Genomic DNA, 25,213 nt, shown 5'->3' with positions numbered 1-25,213 from the left:
TTATTGTTACACCCATCCTCAAGTTTCTATTGCCATCTAGGACGTCCATATTTTAAGTTAGACCCTTTTAGGTTGCCTGGAAGTTTCTGCCCCGTAGACGAGTACCGGTTGGATGCAGATGTTATACACTGTCTTTTTCCGGGACAATAGCAGGCGCCTATTCTATATTAAACCAGTCTAAATAGCTGTATTAACAACACAGATTTTCCTGTACCCATGCCTAGATTGATGAACTGACTTGCAAGGGAGGTGCTACTGCAACAGTGTACAAAGGCGCCTGCTCAAGAGACTGTTTGCGGTCAACTTGGCGCATGACTTCTCCTGGTTTGGGAAACAGGAAACACGTTTTTTTCCACCTGCGAGTTGCATCCTGCATTGTTTGTAACTAGATATTTTCGTTTAGTTACAGACAATAAATTCTTTCACCAGACATTGTATAGGGCCCAGATTTTTCTTGTCAGTCACACCCTGCGCAAATATCAGCTTTGTCGACAACCTGCAGCGTCTTATTTTTTATAGCTAGAAGCAGTATTTTTTTTTGCTTCAGCCTTTGGACCATGACATTTTTACTCACTTTCCGACCAATCCGGTCTGAAACTATTTTGGCAGTTTCTGGCGCCACAACGAACAACACAAACTGTTGAAGTATCCCTAACATAACTGATGTTGGAGGCATGCACAATTGAACCACCATTGTATCATTTCCGTTCTTCCATGCGTTTTTATTTTGTTTTATTGTTCTTTGAGCGTATCACTTGCTGTGAATCACGTAGTCATGTAAATCTGCCTTCTTGTAACTAATATTCAATCATGTCCGTGTTCCCCGTTTTTTCGTGTGTTCCCAAAATCATATCACTTTGTGTGAAATATTAAAAAAGTGTAACGTTTTGTTTTCCTAAACAGAATTCAATAAGTTGTTTCTAAAGTTTTTTGTTGTTTTATGGTTGTCCTGCCATTTACCTAAGTGTGAATCATTTCATCACGTAAATTTATACTGCTCTTGTAACCTCCGTACGGTCATTTATTAATACACATGTTTTCAATAGATCAAAACCGTTCTCCTAGATGTTGGTTTGTTTAAGGCAGCTTAAATTTGTGTGGCACTCACCACCACCACTCGACACCACTTTTGTGTTGCGTAGGGGCTTTTGTTTTATTGTCCCACCAACTTTTCACTACATGTTGGCTATCTAGTTTCGTAAATTTGCTGTGTTTTTTTATAACCGCCATGCAATCATTTCTGTGTTTTCACACTTTTCTAGCGTTGTTTTTCACCCAATCATTTTATTGTGCGATATTTCAAGTTGCATAACTATCTTGTGTTTGTACCCTGGGTGTACATGTTTGCTTTTTTCCTATTTTTTGTCCACCTTTCTGCAGTGTGTGACTTAGTGATAGTCAAGAATATTTCTACTATTCTTGTAGTTGTACAATGTGTACCCTCTTCGCAAGGGCACATAGGAATGAAAATAAAGTGACTGGGTTGCGAAAGCAGATGACATAATTTGGAAGTCAATATAAACAGTTTTACCTGAACTCTTTTGTGTTTTACGTGTACTTTGAAAGCATTCTTACTACCCAGCTGCAGGTACGTACAGATAGAATGGGAGACTTTCATTTTAAATAATTTATTTTTGAATTGTGTCGGTGATAGGTTATTTGCAGAAGGCCTGTACAGCCGTGCTGTATGGTACAATTCGATGATGCTACTGTGGTTGCCTTAATGTCCAGGGCGCTTGTGCTGATCAGGACTGGTTTGCTGTTACTTACTGCCTCTTGTTTTCGATGTGACATTTCTTGTTTAGAGCTGTGCTTCGTGTGCTTCTGCGAGAGTGTGTGGTTAGCTTGGCACTTCACATATGAGACTTCATGCAGTATGCTGCACTTCAAAAGTGGAAACACAATAATCTAATAACCAGGTGACAAGTAACAGCAAACAGTGCTGAATAGCTAGTAGGACATGTATTTGAAGTAAAAATGTCCACAACACGTACGCATCCTCGGAAAGCGTGCTGGCCAAACTTCCAAAAAATGTATAACGAATGTAAATTTCAGGCATACAGGTTCATCTCAACAATATCATACTAACGTGCACAAGTCAAGAATATACCAAACCAATGCTTGTGCCAAAGACAGAAAACCAATGTAGAACATACATCTATATACATCGTGCAACGTCCCGTAACGTCCCGTAAACAGCATATAAAAGTACCATGAGACAGCTATTGTACGTTATCCTTCGTGTGGTTTGGATGGGTTTTTCGTTGTTGTAGCAACGCTGAATATGTGTAACTCCGACCCCAATGATATGTCTGCTGGACATCTGCAATGTCTATTGCTCAGGTTTCCGGGATATCTGAACGACGTAACGTGGTTTGCTGGGAAACAACACCATCTACCCATTTTCTACTTTGCAGGCCCTCCTAGTGTTTCCATAGTGGCTGTGTGGAATAATTACATATCGAGGACAAATATTCAAAACAGGAATGATGGCTATGTATAGTGTAGAATGGTCGGCTCAGACTTGTTTCATCGAAACGGGGTGCTTTGACACAGGATTGGCGAGGGGCGGTGCTACCAGAGTAGAGTAAAGGCAGCAACTTGTAGAAACTCATGCCGTAGGTGACCGTGAACGCGGCGTGAAAATCTCTGGCTACAACTTCAAGTGCGTTGCGAGCCCGGTACAGCAGCAGAATCGGGTTTACGCAAATCCATTGTAGCTGTAGGTACAGTTGCGACGCTGGCGTTGGCGTTGCAAGCGTACGTCTGTGTTGCGTGGTGCAAAAGCACTTTAAAACATTACACAACTGCAAACATCAGGAAATGCAAGTGGAGATAATCTAGCTCAACTAAAAAGCTAGGTAATGATACCTCCGAAGGAAGTGACACCTTTGCTCACGACCCCTTTTTGCCATCCTGAATTTGAAGCCAGTTTTCTATGGCTTGGGAGTGGAGCCTTAAAAGCTGAAAATATCTATACATATAACGAACACTATGCAGTCTTGCATACACTATTAATTTTTCATTGCACAATAATTACTTTCATTTCAAAGCAAAAGGGCGCTTTGTGGTTTGTTTAAATATTGGTTTCGAAACAAATAATCGCTTCGTAGTATTGTAAATATACCTGGTCCTTATCTAAAATTTCTTTCTGTATTTGATACGATTACAATGTTGCGTCACCTCGCAGCTTGTATTCGTATCAAATGCACAAAGAAATTTTACTGGTAATGCGAAAAAAAGTGTATTTATCACAGATGAGAGCAAACGAATTTCTAATAAATTTTATTTTTCCGTGCATCGCCCTCATAATTTTATTAGAGCTACGTTTTATCGAGAGCTAAAAAATGTGTCATAAGGAAGCAACGGTTTTGAACATCTCCTAACTATAGAAACTATACTGTTTCTTACAGGAAGATTATGTAAGTGGTACCTTTCAAAATGAATACTTCAAAACACAGCCTTCTAGTGACTTTTTTACAGTTAGACATTTCGCAGCCTCATAATGCTGATAACTATAATTATTTGCTGTAATCGAGGCACTTTTAGAGTTGATAACAACTCAATTTATAGGTCTCTCTCATAACTGTGTTTTTTATAGTTTGGTGCGGCTAACACTGACTTGGTTTTCTTAGGCTGGCTGAGAGTTTCCTTTTTGCAGCGAAATTTACGATGTAGATGTCTGTTGGCTGTGTGTGAAAATTTTGAGGGGACTTAGGTTTTTACAGAGTAAATGACCCGAAACGACCCAAATGTTCCGACCAATCCGGTCTGAAACGATGTTGGCAGTTTCTGGCTCCACAGGTGTGTGCTCGGGCACCCACTTCAGCCGCAGCTACTCCACGTGCAAGTTGACCGCCAAACTTTACTCCTACTCCTTGACTCACGCAAATTCCAGAAGCAACAAATATGCATCCTTTGGACACCCTACCACTCCGAACTCCGAGGAAATGAATTGGCACCCAAAGTTGATCGAAAACGGGTTATTCGAGATTCCAGTGACGCTGTAGAATCTCCTCAATGGTCCTCCTATAGGTACCACTTCTTGACCTACGGGTCCGTGCTAGACCACTACAAAATTTCGAGAATTCGCGTTCCACCACCCGACCCTTCACCTAACCGCCTCTATCCTGCATAATGGCGCCAAGTTGTAACATTCACCTTTTCAACCCCGTCCTCATATTACTCTACTACCCGGAGCTGCACCCTAACCAGTGTCTTCTTTGCCGTCACTATGCAGATCTACCACATGTGATTTGGTCTTGTGAAGAAACACGCATACAAACTGCATACAAAAACCCATACAAACACCCATACACACTGCAGGGATCTATATTAAATCAGGCCGTCACTGGAAGGACGCAGAAATGGACCCGAAAGAAGTCCCTTTTTTACCAACAATAAAGTTTTATCGGATCTGATATGGGCACAGTGTTGCAAAAAAAATTTTGTTTTCACAAATATTCGTCGTTGTGTGACTTGTTGATATTTCGAGCCCCAGATGTTGCGTGGTAAGCTATATCCGTACCTTAAATAATTCTCCTCCCACATATATGCGCGTGTCAAGGGCTTGCAGGACGCCAGGGAAGGCATTTATCAAAGAAAAGTTTAATAAGGTGCTTCCAATAAAGGTATCTTAAAAAAGGCACTTTAAGACGTTATCATGACCCCACACTGTGGAGTACCAAAGATTTTGTATATTGTTCAAACCAGGAGTTCTTGAAAAGGTTTACAAATTGCGTGTGTCGCTGCTCCTAGTACACAATTGCATAGCTCTGCGCAGTAAACTAGCTATTTCGACATGTTTAAAGCTGTTTGAAGACATCTGCAACGCGACTTGTTTTTCATGGGTACATCAAGCTGCCCTTCTCCATCGCTCCACGCAGTTGGTGACTTGAATAACGGTTGGAAATGGTGCAGCAGTTGCCCTTGTGTGTCCATTCGAACAGGTGCAGTGTCAGTCTTTTCATCTGTTGATGTATTGAGTGTTGGGATCAGTTTAAAGTACTTATTCGTTGTCTAGACATAGGAGTCTGGCCAGAGTGTCCAGACGTGTGGTGGTAATCGTGTGGATAGGCATGAACAAGGAAATGCAAATTCAAAAAGATGATTTTGCATTGACGGAAAAAAATCGACAGATTTTTCAGGGCAAATGCTATTGATCCTTCATCACACGCACAGTGAGCGCAATTCAAGACACCTTCTAGAATGAAAACAAATGATTGCTTCTGAAAAAAAAGTATATAAGATATACAAAGAAGCGTATTTCGTTTCGAATAGAATTTGAACAATAGATTTTAGAGCCACCACGAAGTGTGGAAAGCACTGTTCTAACCGGGTACCATGCCAGGGGGGATCAAGAATTATCGGGATGCGTGGATTACGATAGGTGAGCGGAAGGGCTCCGCAAACACGATGCAGAAGTGACAAACTAATGGATAATTTCTGGCTGTAACCTTCAAATTACGTAGGAGACTTGAGTGCGCAAAGAGTTTTTGTGTTAACACTGAAAGTCCGGTAGGGCTGCAGAAGCAGTTTCGGCCGGCCTATTGTGCCGTCAGGCACAGTGGCGGCGCTAAGGTGGGTCTATAAAACTACGTCTGGTTGTTGTGGTGTGATATGCTGTATGCGTAAGCGTACTTTAAACTGCTACACAACTGCAAATATACGGAAATACAAGAACTGGTAGAGTCTCGACCAGCTAAAAAGGGTTTTGAGCAAACATCAGGAGGATAGGACACATATAAGGTGACTGTCCACTTTTCACACACCCAATGGAAAGCTAGTGTTCAATAGCTTAGGGGCCACGCCCAATTACCACAAGAAATAAGCGCTCCACATTGCAAGCACTCATATATTCTTTGGAGATTCTAGACATAGTTTGTAACTCATTTGGATTTTTGTTGCAATGTACTCCTTTTTTATTATATGGTATGCTTTGTCGATTGCTAAACAAACCTGTCGTTAAGAATGAATTCATTTGAAAAAAACGCTAATGCATGAACTCTGTTTTTTTTGTGAAAGGATCTTCCGGTAAGTGGTACTATACGAAAAAATTTTAAGATGAACAAAAAAACTGACTCGTATGGAGTGTGACATTCCCTGCTTGAGGATGCACATACCCATACATATTTAGTGTAATGGAGCAATATTTATTGCTTCTGACATGCGATTTTTTAACTTTTCTCTCATCACTGGGCATTTGTACACCAGTAAGAAGATAATATAAACATGGTTTGGCTTCGATGGCTTTGAGTTTAACCTGTAGATTTTCGTAGATGGTGCCCGTTTTGGCGTTTCCAAAGTATGAGAGGACCTTGATATGTAGTAGAACGGACAATTGAGCTAGTTGGTAGCTGTTCATCTTGAATGTGGAAGCACTCACACAACAGGAACGAAAGTAGAAAACAGAGACCACACGGCGGTACCTCGGAACCATTCGTTTATTGAAGAGAAACACAAATATACACTTTAAGCATCTCACGTGCTGCGTTCATGTGGCCTAAGATATTTAGGCCATGTAAAAAGTGAGCTTCATGGTTCGTAGTCCCGCACATGCTGCTTGTTCCTTCCTTCATGGAGCACGAACGCCGAGTTCGGGGTCCCTGCGCGCTGCAATCATGAAGGCGATCGACGTGCTTGACGCTTTCCTCGAGGATCCAGCTGCCCCCAGTCACGAATTAAGCGCTAGGGCACCCTCCTTACTGAAAAGCAGATGGAGCTGCACTCCCTGGGCGCAAAGATCCAGGCTGAACTCTCTGACGAGGCCTTTCTAGCTGACGACGCCACAAGATTGGACTACAAGAACAAGATTTGCCATATTCGGCACCGCGTGAACACCGCCCTATCATACCCTTCTGCTGCCGCCGGTCCTTTGCAGGAATACCGGGAGCGATTCGACGCCACCATACATGCAAACGAAAACGCTCGTACCTGATCGGCCTCGCTAAGACCGCGATTGAGGGCATCTGGCTTGCGGAGGATGGCTACGACGCTGAAGTGAAGATCCTCAACGACTGTTTTCGCTGCAGAGCCCTATAGATTGCACATTATATTGTGGCCCTCCTCGCCAAAAATTCCGGTAAAGGGTTCTGCGGACGTCAAGAGGATACGCTGCTTGCATGAGGAGATCGCCTTTCGCTTAACCGCATTGGATGCACTATGCATAGCGCCCAACCGGTATGCTGTAATATTCCACCGGGTCCTGCTAAAGATGTTTTCACATGACATTGCTCTTTACTGGCAACGGATCAAGGAATCAGCAGCGAACGAGGAGACCGGTGATGCCAAGCAAGTTCACTAGATCTTTTATTTTCTCCGTATTCAGGTTGAAATTCGGGAATAAGAAGACACGGACAGCACCGGTCTTCAGGTTGATGCCCTCCAGCATGCCGCACGGCACCGCATGCGGAGGTTTCTCCACCGTAAGCCACAGCGCTAAAGGGCGAGTCTTCACCGCTCCCTCGTCTTCACAGTTACTACTTTGTGACGGGCGAGGCCATGGGATCACGCGTTGCACCGCGAATGTGCCAGCAGAAGAGAAGCGATGGCGACTGCATCAGGCAGACATTCCTTCCGGTGCGGCAACAAGAACCACGATGCACGTGCATTCTAGACTGCTAGAATGTTGTCCTGCAGCCGCTGCTCGCACAGCCATCAAACGGAACTATACGGCGTGCCTCAACCACATTGCGCGCTCGCTACGGGTCTGCCCACTTGCCTGGTCAAGGGGGCCCGCAGACTTGCCTAAACCTTGCCACGCGGCATCATCGGTGGTTACAGCGTCCACTGGCCTCACACGACCCACTCGAGTTTTCCTGCACACTTGCGGCGTATGGGCGACGGGTCCCTATGGTCCGCTCCCGGTGAGGATTCTGTTCGACATGGAAACCCAGCATACATTAATTGGACACCGGTTAGCGGAGTGCGAAAATATCAAGTTTGCGTAGATGGTGGAGATGTGAGGCCGAGATTGAAGAATAAGGTCAGTGAGCGAGCGGTGGTCACAAAAAAATAATTCAGCAGAAGAAAAGCTCAGGTAATTATTTCTGACATGCAGAAAAACTGTAGTACAGTTAGAAGGTATGCCGTCAATGATTAACCGTGTGTCAGAAATGCATGCGCCGGGTTGGGAAATGAAAGCAGCGTTCTAACACCGGAAAGGTCAAAATGTTCAAAACGGTACTTAGTTTGGGAGTAATCGATTAGAGATCTAGACTGCGCGGTCTGCGGGATCTTCGGGGTGACGTCTTTCTTCGTGATACAGGCGTGGTCCTAAAGGAGGCGCCACCTTGATCCTCGGCAGTGTTGACAATGTCAACGAGGCTTATTGAAAACTATCACAATCTACGTTCTACAAAGTACTCTATTGTGAGCCCACTAATTATTTCAATCTAATTGTCAAAAACACCTCTGAGTTTTTTTCAAAATCAGGAAATAACCGAAAACACTCCTCCTTCTCTTATACCATTAAGCAAATTAGACACCAGATTTTATGTTCTTTCTAAGATTTAGAAAAATAACAACCCAGGTCGCCCCATTGTTTCTGATTGTGGTATTGTAACCGAGAACCTCTCGCGCTATGTCCACCCTCTAATTCAGGACCTTTCGCCCAGCTTTCCATCCTTCATCGGATACAAATTATCTTATCTCGGATAATATGAAGATTGAAATTCTTAACTTTTTACTTGTTACCCTGGTTGTCTTGTCCTTATACACTAACATTCGGCGTAGCGACCGAATCATCGCTTTATCATGTGCTAATGAGCGGTCGACAGGTGACAAACCTATCGACCCTCTTACCCTTGAAACTTTTCTTTACCCTATCCTTGAGCATAACGATTTGGAGTTTTATGGTCTCAATTACGTGAAAGTCAGCGGAACTTCAATGGTAACCAAAATACGGCCCAACTACGCAAACATCTTAGGAATGTCTGGAGTAAATCGTCCTCGAATATAAGAATTTGAAGCGACGGTACTACAAAATGTATGTTGATGATATTTTCACGGAAAGAAGAGAGCAATCTCTAATCTCCAGAGAAGAAGACGAAGACCCAGCTGGGGGGGCTCTCTCATGACCAACATCGTGTAGTATAGTGTAAATACATCACTAGCATCTTCCATGGTTCATTTCCTGCGTCCTGCCGTCACGTAACATGTTTTGGTGCAGGTTGCGGAGTTGATCCTCAACCTGGCCCCAGCTTCGCTTCGTCTCGGCTGCTTGAACATCGCTGAAAGGCGCTTGGAATGCGTCGGCCAGCCCCAGCCCCTGTGAGCCATGGACGCACCATTCCCCAGCCCCGTGTCCCCAGCCTGTGACTTGCCGAGAACAAACGACGTGACCAGCCGCGACCTACAAAGAAGACGACGCTGTTCCCCTGCCCTGAACTCCAGCGCATCTCCGAGGCCTTTGGACGTTGTTTCACTGTGTCGGCGGGCATTGATGCACCGAGGCCAGTTCTCACCACGACCATCATCCTCATCCGTGGCGGCAAGGACTTTTCCACTTTTCCTCTCTTCGTCCATTTTCACCGCATCTGTACATTTTCGGCAGCCTCGACCGGTACGGTCGCTTTCGACGAGGGGGACGTGTCACGGAAAGAAGAGAGCAATCTCCAATCTCCAGAGAAGAAGACGAAGACCCAGCTGGGGGGCTCTCTCATGGCCAACATCGTGTAGTATAGTGTAAATACATCACTAGCATCTTCCATGGTTCATTTCCTGCGTCCTGCCGTCACGTAACAATATATTTATGATATGGCAGCACAGGGAAATGGAACTTCTTATGTTTATTGAGGCTTTTACCTTGCGGATCCGCTATCTCCCTCTCTAGTTCCTACTCTACGCACAGCATAGGTGTCGTGGAAGTTACAGTAACAGTTTTCCATGGGAGGCTTCAGACTAATCTGTATAGTAAACCACGGAGATGCGCCAGTATTTGCACTCCCAACGCAGCCATGTCAGACACTGCCAGACAGCAGTACCTTATTAGATGCGACGTATCTCTTGCTCTGGGGTATGTCCCTCCTGCGTCGTTGGCGTCAGCACACCACCTGCGCATGTGCAACTCTCCCCTGTTCTTCTCTCCGACAGCCGGCGGAACATTCTCACTATGTCTTATTATCATAAACAACAACAGCTGTGCGCGCACGCTTCGCTATGTTCGCGTCTGCTCCGGCGCGCAAGTGCACGCATGCACGACTCTCCTCAGGTGTCTCCTCTCCTGCAGGCGTTGTGAATATCAAGCGGGTAGCGCGCAGCGGTCGTTCAGTAAGCGCTCGCTCTCGTTCCCGCGCATGTTAACACCCGCATGTTATGGAATGCATCATAGGTGTTCATAACACGTTTCACCCAATTTAGAGCATCAACCCAATGGAAACGGCAATCGAACCCCCCGATGCGTCGCATCACATCTGGGTTCTCTCGCGGGCAGATAGGCGTACTTTTTTCTAATTTCACCGTTTTAGGTGAATGCACAAGTCAATCTGATTTCAGTTGTAACAGGAGAAATTATAAAACCGCGCACTTGAACCAAAAATAGACAGAGCAGGTGATCGATAACGCGATCACACGAGCTAACCAGTTGAACTGCACTAAAAGTCTCCGTAGAAAAGGTCCAAAACGGAATCCACAAACAAACCTCATGATGACTTATTGAACCTGTTTTCCGAAAGTTGCATCCGTACTAAGGAAACCTCACAATATTGTCACAGAACCAAAGAGGACGTGGTTGTCTTCAAAGAAAATGAGTTTATTGGAGCGAACATGTGCTCCGCTAACAACTCAAAGAATACACAGTCGGAGAAACAATAGTCAAGAAAGGTACGTGCGTAGTCAAGCGTCTAGTGTCGAATACGCGGCGTCTGCTCTGCAGGCTTTTTATCCTTCGGGGCACGTGGTTCTCGAACCGTCGATTTCACTTCTAGGACATTGTAGATCCAATAGGATTATTCTGGGCTGCTCACGTTAGATCGGTATGCTCTTCCTATCAGAACAGATAACACATGTGGCACAGAAATAAAGAATGAAACACGCGTTTCCCTTGGCACTGAGATGACACAGACCGGCGTAGCTGGCGGTAAAAGCAACATACAAATTAACAAACCCAATGCGTGGTTCACGGCAATATCTTTGTTAAAAGTGAGTGCCTCTAAAGATATTTCCCTAGCCGCCAAGCGTTCGTTAGAGACGCCAAAAAAGTTGTGTGACGTTCTCACTAGCTCCAGCATCAGCCGACCACAGACTACTTGCTGCATGCCCTGTAACAAACCACGGTTTAAGGTATGCCGACAAATGACAACCACACAGCGCGCTGCCAGCAAAGCTTCAAACTATTAGGGTAATGTAAAAAGGAACTTTCACTGTGATTCCCCCAACTTCCTATACCTGCTTGAATGAACTCTGTGCGGTAAATAATACATCGGCCAGACTGAAACACCCGTTCGTTTGAGGTTTAACAATACCCGCTCTCACGCAAAAACCTGCCCTTCTTGGCCCGTATCAAACCATGTTAACACTCCTGGTCATTCTTTTTAAAAACCGAGGGCCACAATTCTTGAATCTAGTTTTATAACGCATCACGACTGTGCCGTTGGTGGGTCGTACCTCATCTATAGGTTTAGGTCAGCTTCGTTTGGCATCAACGAAAATTATGGGAAATAGATGCGTCTTTCCTGGGATTACAATTTCGGCTGCATTTCCCAGGATAGCGTTATGTCGGTTCATTCCCTCGATAATATTCTCTCATCAGTTGGCGGCCCCCTGTAGATATTTATATTTTCGTGCTAGAATCGCCAATTTTAGCACAGTGGCTTCACTAAACCCAATATGATCCGCATGTTTTGGGGAAAAGGCTGCGGAACTATTGTTAGCTTTGATACTCTCACCTTGTAATAATTTGTGCACGCAAGCGTGTGTGATTGCTTTCCTGTCCCCTTCCTTTTTCGTATTTCTTTTTTCTAATATTCCTTGCTGACCGCCTTGGCGTTCCCTGAACTGCTACCATGTGTCGAGTGGATGTGTGCTGCCAGGCGTTTGTCATACGCATGCACCTGCCTTCTGTTATCTCTTTTTATGACTTGTTTGACCATCTCTTTTAAAGCAAAGCTTTTTACCTCTACCCTACAAGGGTTCTTTCGCGACCGTTAGTGTCAACAGAAAACTCCGCGAACAAATAAAAAATTCACCTCCACCGCCAGGAATCGTACCTTAAACTAATAGAATAACAAAGCGAGAACGAGAGCCCGTCACTTTACCGATGTGGCAACAAGCCCGCACAGAGACGCCGAAGACAGGTGGTGGACTCACCAAGGATATCTACGGGTTTACCGCCTGCATTCTCGCTACACACCACGTGATAGCCTCAAGCGACCTAAGCGCTCCTGTGCTGTCTGCCCACGGCACGTCTAGTGGTCCTGTGCGCCCCTTGGGCATGTTTAATATAAAAATGAAAAGAAACTCACACCGACGCATGGCATCTCAGTTCTAGTACGCTGTGGGCTAAAGCCTGTGGCTTCCAGTGTTTACGTAAAAAATCAGAGCTGCTTGTCGTCCACCATCACGCCACACGACGCATCAAAGGACACATTCAAATATTTCTTGATTTCCAGGCAATCAATCCAAGTCCCAGAATCAATATCCTGGGCCTTCATCTGCAGGGAAACCCCCAGAGTAACGTATCTTTGAAGCGCCTCAAACACAGTAACGATCAAATCATGCACATGATGAGCCGAGCTACCACAAAGAAGCGAGGCCTCAAGTAAGCCGATACATTTCGTATATTTCAAGCTTTTTTTCGTTTCGAGGATCCCTTACGTCACCCCCTCTATTTGTTCCGGCAAGAACGACATTATATGATTTATATAATCGTTACAAAGGCGTTTGAGCAGGCCATTGGTCTTCCCATGAGTGCGTCCACACAGAGGCTGCTTAGCACGTAGCTCCGCAACACGGTGGAAGAGCTGATAAAGGGCCATATTTCAAACCACAACCTCCGATTCAGCAATACTACGGCGGCTCGCCATATCCTTCACGAGTTTGGCTGGGCAGCCCAGAATGTCACTTCACTTGATGTACTTCCGGATTCTTGGCGACAAGAACTATATATGCTCATTTGCTTAGAAATATGAACCGCTCACAAGACGAGGGCCACCAAACCGCACGGGCTCAAGCGCTCAACACCACCCTCGGTCCAGATCATGCAGTTCGAGGTCATTGAGGACGACATTGAGGGCAGAAATATGTCATTATTGTGGCTACCTCCAGAACCAACGTAATTGCGTGTACCTCCCTCAACACTCAAGGAATGGCGACAGCAGAAATAGCAACGATTGCCTTGGCTATCACACAACCAGGGCGTCGGAACGTAGTGACTGATTCGCAACAAATATAAAAGAATTGCCACTCGGGTAACAGGTTCCGACCTGCACTCCGAGTTCTAAAAACCACTCCCCAAACGGTTCCATTTATTTCATCAGGACACCGCTCAGGCTTCCATCGTGGACAAAAAATACGCCCAGCAACAACCCTGCGCTTTCACTTCCATGCTAAAGAGCTGCGCGAGGACAGTTACACGCTTGTCACTTTCGGGAAGAGAACCCAGAATTATCGCCTTATGGGACAGACCCTACCTTCGTCTTACACTGACCTTTCCAGAGAACAACAAACTACCCTACGGTTCATACAATCAGGCTCCTTTCCACACCAGACAACTTCACCTATGCATCCAAATCGCTACGACGCTGAATGTAAATTTTGCAAACAAGTAGGAACACTCCGCAACATAATCGGCTTGTGCCACCATATCCCTGATTACCCTCTTCCATTTTCGTCTACTACGAAAAAAGCAATGACAGATGCTGCTGTCCAGCCCCTCTCTTCCTGCCCCGATTCAGCTGGCGGACAGAGCACAGGCGGCGCGTACTGCACTTGGGCTACAGTGAATGAGGAACCACTCCCCTGGGTCACACTCTGGTCCTTTCAGAAATCTGAATAGAAATATCTCATCCGCTTCCACTATCTCTTCCATCTCTGCCACCGATCTCGTCACCTCCGTCCGCAGCGGCACACAGAGAAGCAAGATCATCTAACACCGGATTTGGGCTTCCTTAAGCTTTATATGAAAAAAGGGTTTCCACTCATGTGCTACACCAATACAATAAAAAACCCACCGTTCATGCGTTGCATTCATTTATTCTTACCAAGACTATCTCTTTGAAGTAATGAAGGGTGTGGTAAAGCGGATTTTACTTCTCTCTGGTTTCACTATTTGGATAGCGACGTTAGTGAATTAGGTGACGTATCATGGTTTAGCGTTGTGGCTGCCGTTTACAGCTTTTCTTTTCAACCACATGAACAGGGTAAAGTGGCGCGATTTTTTCCCGCTTTCTTTTCCCCCCCCTTTTCAGCTCTTTCTGCACGAATATACACTCATTTCTTGTCGAAACTGCCTTCTTACTGTTTTTGGGTTGCCCCTTACCTTCCTCCAACAGTAGCTAACTATAGTACTCTTATGTTCCAATCACCTGACTCTTATTCTTAGAATGGGTGTGTACGCCAGATGCGCGCTTTTTGCGTGGATGGGCATAACTTCTTTAGAGCCCTCTCGGGCCCCCCGATAGCAACGCGACACTGAAAACACCAATTACATTAATATTTTTTTTTCTTCATACTTCTTTCACACGTTCGTACCAGGCGACTGCGATTTCTTTTTTTAGGCCCATGTCAAATGCATGCAATGGCATATGTTGTTTTTACGACTCTGTTTCCCCTATTGCGAGAAAAGATATTTACCTCTAAGAACTTTCTAGTTCTGTTTCTTCTCTTTTTTTTCACTGTCATTTCGCGTGACTGAATTTTTCTTCCACGTCAGATGCGTTGACCCCTTAAAATTGTTTTGACCCCTCTTTCACCCATTTTGCTGTGGGGGAATGGGGAACTGCCTTAGTTTTTTTATTTTCTGTTGTTACTGTTTTCTTTGCTCTTTTTTGTCATGTTCGTACAGACTGACAGTAGGATGATGTTATTTTTTTTTCAATTCTTTTCCTCTCCTCTTTTCACTTCTCTCATCTTTTATCCTGCCCATTAGCCACAATCCCACTGTACATACTATCCCTTCCCTTGCCCTGACCTCGCTCTTGCTGCATTTTCTGTATATAAATATATATAAATATGTATATATATATTTATATGTATATATATGTGTGTCTGTGTAGGATGTGTAATGCCACAAAGTATTCATATCTGTGTGCCAACTCCAGCACGTGTTTCTTTGTTTATTTCTGTGCCGCACGTGTTATCTCTTTTTATAGGGCAAGCGTTTCTAACTAACGTAAACAGCCTAAAACATTTTTCTTTTATCTGCAGGGTTGTGGATGTCCTTCGACTTTTCAAGAAACACTAACGACCAAAAGTAAATTCCTGCGGAGCCGACCACAAGTTCGCTCCAATACACTGGTTTTACTTGTAGGTTTATGCGTCTGCTTTACGCCGTGACACCTGGTAACCTGCGGTTATATGACCCTAAACCCCAACCAATTCGTCAAGCAAACCTAACACTTGACAGCCGCAGACAGAGGGGCCCAAATCCGGAGGTTGGACTACTCCCTTTGTTCTGCAGCAATCCGAGAACCGCAATCATTCTATGGGTCACCTACAGAAGATTCTGAGAAATGGCTGGATCACCTTGAGGGCGTCCGAACGGTTAACCGATGGCATGACAACAAAGCACCAAAGCAAGTGTATTTCTATCTTGAAGTCTACGCACGGATTCAGTCAGAACCACGAACTTAGCATGACAAGCTGGAAATATTTGAAGCCCGAACTGTCGAAAACGTTCAACACTCTGGTATGCATGGAACGTGACGAGAAACTGCTCCAGACACACACGCAGCATCCCAATTAAAGCATTCTCGTCTTTGTTAATGAGCTGAAGCGACTTTTTGCTGTGCTTACCCGAAATCAGTAAAGAAAAGACACTAAGTTTTCTGATTGGAGCGCTTAAACCAGAGCACTTCGCATGCCCTGTCCGCAACACCCCGAAGACTTTGTCCGAGTCTGGGTCTGAGGCTGCTGCGTCGGAGAAGACGCTTGAAATACGAACGAGGCGGTAGGACCGCCCAATCCAATCAATGCGCTGGTTTAGGACACGACTGGTGCCGGCGCTATTAGAGAGTTTACGCAGTCCGTCTGTTCTGTCGTGTATGTTGTTACCGAGTTGACCGGGACACGTCTACCCCTGCGCACGCGGAAGGGCGAGGAAGCGCGGACATGGGGAATGCAGCCCCGTGGATTATATCGCCCAACCGTGAGGAATGCTCAAGTGCTCACACGGGTCCCGACCAACCCGTAAGAACGTACATGACCGAACGAACGGACTGCTAAAACTCTCTATTTACTCCGACTTACTACCATCTGAGCAGTGGTGAAGAAGAGCTGCGGAAACGTTTCCAAGCGACGCCACAATCTCAAGTGGCTAACCTGACTGACGTGATCCGGGACGTATAGCAGGCTTTGGGAACGTCTATGGTGTCCGAAGCACCGAGTGAGCCAAAGGGAATAACCTACACCATCGTAGCTATTCATCGGCCTTCCCTCCTTCAATCCTTCGTTGAGAAGCTCCGCTGTAGCTCCGTCCACTGTCGCCGCTGTACCCGCTGTCACTGCCGTGCACCATACCGCCAAATCCCAGCCTAAAACCAGATCCTTAGGAAGACCGACGTTTGGCTAGCCGCCGATAATCGTCCGCTGTGCTAGCACTGCGGAGAGGCCGGTCACATCTATCCTCGATGCCCGTACAAAAGACTCGGGCTAGGTGGTTTCTTCTTCGATGCACTACACCCCCGCCCTGGCCAACGACCACCAACGACTATCGAGTACCTATCTCAAACCAGCCGTGGGCCAGCGGCTTTCAACCCTTCGCACTCGCCCAACCCGTACCAATTCCCGAACCGCCGCAGTAATGCTGAATACGAACGTGGAAGGTGCGCAGCCCACGAGGAGGCAAATAAAAGCAGCAACTTCTAGAGGTGGATTTGCACAACAGCGGTAAAACGAAAACCCTCCAACGACGCAAGGGCTCACCGAACGCCGAGATTCACGACAAGCCCTGAGCCCGACGGACTGATCTAACACTGATGTGAATTCCGAACTCAACGACAGCCACACGGGGCGACGCGTACCCGAAATACCCGATCCTGCTGGTGATAACACGACACCCACGACTCCGCATAGAGGCCGATTGTCAGCATGGACAAGATGAGATACAACGGCCCGATGCCCCCGGAACTTGACAAAGGTGGTGTCCGACGTCCAATTGTCCATCAATGGCTTTGTTGTAGTCGCCCTCATAGACACAGTAGCAGAGTACGAAGTAATGAGCGGATCGTTCCCATCTAAGCTAAAGAAAGTTACGACCAGATGGGACGGTGCACACATACGCGTGGAAAGAGGACATCTCCTTGCGGCGAGTAGAATCTGCACATCACGCGTCACCATAAACGGCACCATGTACCCTGCTGCGTTCGTCTTTTTGCCCAACTGCTCAAGCAACGTAGTTCTTGGAATAGGTTTTATTTGACAACGGTGCAATATTCGATCTACCGACCAAGTTGATAATATTTTTGCCTAACCACTCCACGACGTCACAACCGAACTTAAAAGGCCGTGCTGCTGTAAGGATCGCTGAAAATCGTGTCAGCCTGCCACCCTGCCGAAGCTTGGTGATCATGGTCTAGTGCGAAGATGCTGCTACTGACGTCGACGCTATCGTAGAGAGAGATCACCGGTTGCTTCTAGACCCTGGTGTCTCTGTCGCAAGAAGAATTGCGTTCTTCAAGCAACGCCAATTCCTCCCTTTGGTCACTAATTTCAACGAATGGTACCAGCATTTATTCAAAGGCGTTGCAATTGCATTCCTCGAAGAAACGCAAGAAGCAAGTGACGTGATCGCGGTAACCAATTTTTACCGCGCATCCCAAGATACTTAGGAGCTTAAGAATTCTCTCGACGTGAATCCGGCATTATCGCAATTGGAACGGAACAAATTATTCGCTTTGCTGAATCGCAAAAGGGAGTGTTTTTTGTGAACTCAAAACTATGCCAGATACCTCTATCGAAGCAACCAATAATAACCGAGGTGGAGCCCGACCTACCCGACAGTCTGCGTACTAAGTGCCTTCACATGAGCGGGAAGCCATCCGGACACAAATGGTAGACATGCTGTGCGAGGACATTATACAGCCATCAAAACACCCTTGGGCTGACCCGGTCGCCCTGATGATTAAAAATCCGGCACATTACGGTTTTGCGTTGAGAAGCGGTGACTGAACAAAATCACCAATAAGGACGTTTACTTCCTCCCACAAATCGATGATGCCCTCGACCACCTCTGCGACGCGAAGTAATTCTTAATAAGTGATTTAAAGACAGGCTAGTAGCAAACATAGGTGGACGAGAGAACCCAAGAGAAGACTGCATTTATAGCCCCAGATGGCCTTTACAATTTCAAAGTGATGCCCAGAAGGGAAACTTGACCGCAGACAGGCACAGGGATGAGAGAGGAAAACGACCGCAGCGCTTACTAGTGACTGCAAGATTGATAAACTCGAAACCAACTTTACACCATAAGACCAAAAATCAGGCATGTGAGACCGTCGCACATGCGAACAGCTGTACACGAGGAAAATGAGGACGACGGGGTAGAGGAACAGGGAAAGAAAAACAAGACAAGGAAGTGGGCCAGTTGTCTTCGTGTGCCACCGTACGCAGGTGCTGCGGTCACACATGCCTGCTTTTTGGGTCTTGATATAGTATATATGTGTTTGCGATATTAATAAACCTTTCAGTTATACTAAGCGCTTGTTCCGTTTCACTTTCTCGTCCCTGGGTAGGTTTGCGCTCACGTTTCACGCATGGCTGTTCACCAACTAGCTCGTCGTTCCATTTTGCCTCAGGTGATGCTGTTCGGGGTGTTCACGGCACCAGCAACGTTTCAAAGAGTCAACAACACTGTGCTAGCCATCCTCAAGTGGCACACTTGTGTCGTGTACGTCGACGACGTTGTGGTGTTCGCCCAAACTTTCGACAAACACCTTGCAAGATTGGAGTCTGTACACGAGGCAATTCGCACGTTGGGGTTAATTCTGAAAACTGAAAAGAGCCACTTCGCGTACGAGGAATTACATTTTTTGATCCATGTCGTCAATGCCGCAAGAGTCTTGCCTGGCCGAGCAAAAGCTTCAACTGTAGCGAACGTCCCAAAAGCGAAACAAAAGAGCGTGAGAAGATTTCTCGAACTATGCGCATACTACCGGCGCTTCGCCGAACCTCCGCACCGACTGCCGAGCCGCTGACACACTTGACGAAAGATAGCACCCTTTTCAGTAGGAAAAACGCTCAAGAAAATAATTACACCATTTTTCCTTAGGGGAACCCTGAGTAAAATGCGAAGCAGCCAGAGGGTCGATTCAAGCGCCCATTAGTTTTCATTTATCGTTTTTGTTAAGTTGAGGTACGTAGCTACCGCTATATTTACCGTTTGGTTTTAATGGTAACTACCACGCTTTTCACTTACCGGAACTACGAAATGGGAAATTGCGTTGTCGCCATGGCTATTTCGCATAGTACTCAGGGTTCCCCTACGGGAAGATGGTTTAATTTTATTGCAGGGGTGTGGAAGGTGTTTGAGTGGAGAGGGGTTAAAGAGAGAAAGAGAGACGTTGTAGGTGGTATAAGTTTTTGTCTTTGTTTAAACATTATCATCGTCATGTTCAACGTGGGTGTCGTAGAGCTGTGGTTGTCGTTTCGCTTTGAATAGGACGGCCTTATAGTATGTGAAATCGAAAACACATGTATACCATAACAAGGCCAAAAAATCATGCACGTGTGACAGTCGAACATGCAAACACAGATACACATGGACAGGGGAGGTTTTAGTAGAGGACCCCTAAATTTAATGAAGATGAGGTCGAAGCCCGTTCCCCGGATAGTTGTGGGCTGCTTGTAAGCACGGCCCGCGGGACTCGGAGACGCAAGTCGCTGCCGACAACGATGAAATGTCGAAGACTTGTCAAGCGTGCTCGTCTCATGCGGGACCAGGAAGACGCCGCCAACACTGTCGCACCAGAAATCCTTAAAGGGGTCCTGAATTACCTTCCGCCGACGCGTGGATGTACATGTAACCAAATAAAACAATGTATTATCTCCTCCCGCAAGAATTTTGTTAAGGCAATGAGCATTAGCTCAGAAATCGTAAATAAAAAACCGCGCATTATCGTCGCGCCGCGTTTCCTCCTCCTTTCAACTTACTCTTCGCTCTTGACGGCGAGCGAGCCTTCCCTCCCATGATGCTGCGCTCTTCAACGGTGACGTACTTCCCCTATTGCGCTGCTCACGCTGCCGTCGGCTACAGGCAAGCTTTGTTGAAACCATGAATCCCGCACTCCGCTCAAGGCTGGAAAAGCGAACGAAAAATTTGGCCGCATGTGTGCGGCGGCCTGGCCTTGCCCTTTCGCGATGTACGTTGATGCAGAACTTTGCTATCGGAAGCACGTGACGTTTTTATCGGCGGCGAACTCGCTGCCGCACGGGGAGGATCGTGCGCTCGCTACCTTGGATGCACAGCGCACTGTTTATCCAAAAGCGCTGTATCAGATGTGGCCGCGCTGGTGCCGGGTCTTATTTTGTGAAGGTGGTAATTCCTGCCGGCGGCATGTGAAAAAGACATTTTAAACCGATATAGAACCCGGGCACAGAACGCTTCAATCCTGTGACTAGTTCAGCTTGGTGGCGACGCGTGGTGGAGAGCGGCAACGTGGGCAAAACATGCTCCGCCGCGGCTCTGATCTTTCTAGCTCTGGAGCGACCGCCGTTTCTTTGACAATATCAAACATCGGTTGCCCTGGAAACAAGGCACAAACCGCTCTAGAATTCAATTACGAATGCGTGATCCCGGTTCAGCTTGGGCCCCCACCTCACGGCTTATGGGCACTGCAGTCATACTACTCACTACTATTTGGAAGTGCGAGATGCGTTTAGCATTACAGGAGGCGTTGGTGTGTGTGTTGTGAACGCCTTTGCTTTGCGATGAAAGGCCATGTTGTGCTTCTGCGGGTGGATAGTGCTTCCCATGGTCTGGATTATCTTTCTCGATCGGCGTACGACTCAATAGCGCATGTTGTATGTGCAGTGTGCGTGGCTAAAAGCCTTCTCGGCTTGTGCGCCGGAGTTAAGTGACTTGCTTAAGTTACTCGCGCGATGTGAGTGCCGAATTTACGAGTGGCAGGAGGAGGCAACCCATCGTCTATCAATTGCGGTTCGGACTTGCAACGCATGTTGTGACGTTGTGTTCGTTCGAAACGCATCTCTGGATTTTTTGGAAGTTGAATAAAATGTATGCGTCAAACCCGGCATTCGGCTCCGGGCGTTCTCTTCGAATGCAAGAAAGAAGTGCCGCGGGGCTTCAACGCTTTCTTTATGGAAGGTACTCAAGGAAGAGAATACCCATGTCGTGTTATGGCCCTGTTGCATTCAATACAAAGGTTAAGCGTTTGTTTACACTTGTTTCGTTTGTCGGAAAATGTCCAAGCTCTCCGGAACTCCGCTGGCAGATCAGCCGGCGAGCAGACGCTGAGCAGACGACTCATCTCTTTGCCGGAAGTGCGTGAAAAAGCCGCCCAATAGCAGGCTGTCTAGATCATGAAGAACATGCGGGAATCGATAACGTAGACATGTGAAGATGGCGGCGTCCAAAAACACGAAGGGAAGAGTGAGAAAAAAGAGACAAAATTTGCAACAAAAGTGTGAGCTTCCCGCCGCGCGTTAAATAGTAATACTTGGCACAGATGATGTTGACGACCCAATCTAACGATTGCGCTAGTCAATTTAGTGTGCTCAAAAAGCCTTTCAGGGCCCCTTTAAAGGGGAAGCGTGGTCGTCTTGTGCCGGCTCAGCCAGACACCGGCAAAACTGTCCCTGCAAGACCCATAAAAGGACCGGACGTTAGGAAAGCCGAGCATGCGCAGTGACGGTGTGGACAGCGCAACAACAACGGCAACGACAAAAAAGCGACATAGCCCCGACCATGAGATGCTTTGCATATGAAATCATTCTGTGAACGTCACCAACGCCCGCGAAAGTCGCCCGTGCTTGCCAATTTGGACGAAAACGCCGAAAAAGAACTGTGCAAGGACGCCAGTGATATTGGCCTGGGTGCTGTCCTCACCCAAAATGAAGCTGATGCGAAAAAGTAATCGCCTTTTCCAGCCATGGTTGGTCGAAGGATGAGAAAAACTACTAAGCCTCGGATAAGTAGTGCTTCGCTGTTCTATTAGCAGTTTCGAAATTTCGCCCATACTTGTATGGTAGACTATTCTAGGTTGTGACAAACCACAATGTGCTGTGTTGGCTGCCATTTTGAAGTACCCCTCTGGCCATCTTGGGTGGTGTAGCTTGCACCTGCAGAAGAGTTCGACGTAACAATCTTCTACAAATCATTCAGAAAACACCACGACGCCGGCTGCCTGTTCCGCCCCCTTTCGAACTACCGCTTCATGACTACGATGAAGGAAGTGCTGTCTTTGATGTTCTGACGGAGATTGACCTAACCGCTCAGCAGCGTGCCGATTCCGACTCACATGTCATGATCGACTATTTCGAAAGACGCAACGTCACCGACCGTTCATAGCGAACTTACTAGCATTCAGCCCTAAAAACTCCGTCCTCGTAAAGAAAAAATTTCAATCTTAGAACGGGAACAAACTACCTTCTTGGAAGCGGGCCACGATGACCCTTCTTCCGGACATCTCCTGCACAGCTCGCACTATTGGAAAAATCAAGGTGAAGTACTATTAGATCCGATTTCACCCGCCGTCACCCGCTATGTCCGGCGCTACAAGGACCGCAAGCGACGAAAAATGCTGCCGACGAGACAAGCTGGGCTCCTGCAGCCGATCACCGTCCTAACAAGGCCCCTCCAACAGATTAGAATGGACCTTCTGAACCCGTTCTCCACGTCGTGTTCGAAAACAAGTGGATTGTCGTAGCGACAGAGTACATGACCCGCTACGCCCAGACCACCGCTCTTCCGGGGGGGAATGCACAAGAAGTCGCCAAGTTCTTCATGAACGAAGTTGTGCTGCAACATAGAGCCCATGAAGTACTAATCACACACCGTAGAACGGCATTCACTGCGGAACTTATGCAAGAAACCTTGCGCTATAGCAACTCAGATCAAAGAAAAACGACGGCTGCCTGCCCATAACAGACGGACTAACGAAACGAAACGTCTGAACAAGACGATCGCGTATATGCTGTCAATGTTCGTCGACGTTGAACATAACACTTGGGACGAAGTTTTTTCGTATGTCACTTTTCTGTAAAACACGGCTGTCCAGAAAACTACGCAGAAGACACCTTTCGAGCTTGTCCAGGTAAGCCCACCGACTACGATGCTTGACGTCCTGCTTCCGCACGTAGGACATGATGACCTCATCGCCGACTTCCAAGGATACCTTCACGTGCGGAGGAGGCCCGCCAGCTCTCTCGAGTTCGCAAAACTAACCCGCAGCTGGTAGATACCGGATGTTACAACCTCCTACGCCGAGACTCCGAGTACCATCCAGGAGATCGTGTGTGGGTTTGGAATCCCATCCGACGACGTGGACTAAGTGGGATGTTTCTGCGATGGTATTTCGGCCTTACTGGATTCTACAACCTGTTTGGCAAGTTAACTACAGGGTGATTACCGACGGTGATAACGGAACATATCACGAGGAGACACGCGGTGCAAAGTCGTACACATGGTTCGCCTAAAACCTTATTTGGCAAGATAACAAACTTTTTTGTTGTTTGTTGCAACTGTATTTTGTTTTAGCACCCGGTCGATGCCGACTTAGAGGTGAGGTAATGCCGCGAACCATCAATTATATTTATTTATGTTTTGTTTTAGCCGACCGGCTGCGCCGGGCTCAGTTTTGTCTGTTCTGAGCGTGCCAAGGGCAGCGCGCGTTCCATTCTTTTTTTCTATGGCGCACGCGTTATCTCTTTCGATAGGGAGAGTGCTTGGAAGAAACGATAACAGCACAGAAATATTTTCTTTGATCGACAGTGTTTTGACCTACTCTGACTGTTCGAGGAACACTCGCGATGAAAGATAAATGCCTGCGGAGCTGACGCTGCGGCATTCGACTTGCCAGTGCTTGCCTGTGCGCAGCACTTTTTTTGCTGCTGCTTCGCCGACCACCGAATAACCGGCTGCGACGCCAACTTAACAACTTCCAGCGGATTTATGGAGTTCTTTGCCACATTACTTGCAATGGGCTCCTGAAAGTCCTCGTGCACTTCGTCTTCGCATACTGGAACCACATGATGACGATGTGACAGCTCGCCATTTTGGATTCGAAAAGAGGTACGACAACATCTGTGGCGGTTTTTTTTGCCCCAGTTTATCCACAACAGTCGCCAAGTATGTTGGGTCACGCGCTTTCAGCCAACACGAAAGGCGGTCTACATCACGTCCCTCTGGATTGTGGCACCTGGTTTCCTCCAATCTGTTCCTATTGAAGCCATGGCAATAAAAATGCGCCGGCCTTCACCTTACACATTTAATGCCGGCTGCTGAATTGTAACTGCGGTGGACTACTTGACTTGATACGCAGAATATGCTTCGTTCCCGTATGACTGTGGTAAAAAAGTGGCAGACTCTATCTTACGCAATATGATATTACGTCATGGAGTACCCCGGGCCCTGTTGACTGACCGCGGCAAGACATTACTGTGTGATATTGTTGCAGGTGTCCTTGGTGGTGCCGAACACCGTTCATAAAACTTGCTCTCGTTATCATCCTCAAACGAATACCTTACCGAATGTTTCCGCCGCACTTTGTCAATATGCTCTCTGTTTATATCTTTCCTACCACTTCAACTGGGACTTCATTCCACCCTTTGGTACATTTGCTTATAATAAAGCGGTTCAGCGCACCATCTGTTACTTCTTACTCGTTTATGGCCGCCGACACTCTTTTGCACTGAAGACCACAATTTGTACTGCTTCGGCCTTTGACACTTCACCGTCCACTGTCGACGCATTGAGTGACTTCCACGAATTTGAGTGAGCAAGAACGGAAGCAAGATACCATGCATCACATCGATAGGTTCACTACTGCAAAAGAGATATATTTGCACTGTGGATTTTCTATTCGCACACCTAGCCTCTGTG

The sequence above is a fragment of the Haemaphysalis longicornis genome, unplaced genomic scaffold, assembly GCF_048455015.1.
Source record: "Haemaphysalis longicornis isolate Haplotype H1 unplaced genomic scaffold, Haemaphysalis longicornis Haplotype H1 scaffold_11, whole genome shotgun sequence".
Lineage (NCBI taxonomy): Eukaryota > Metazoa > Arthropoda > Arachnida > Ixodida > Ixodidae > Haemaphysalis > Haemaphysalis longicornis.
This window is presented reverse-complemented; position numbering follows the sequence as displayed.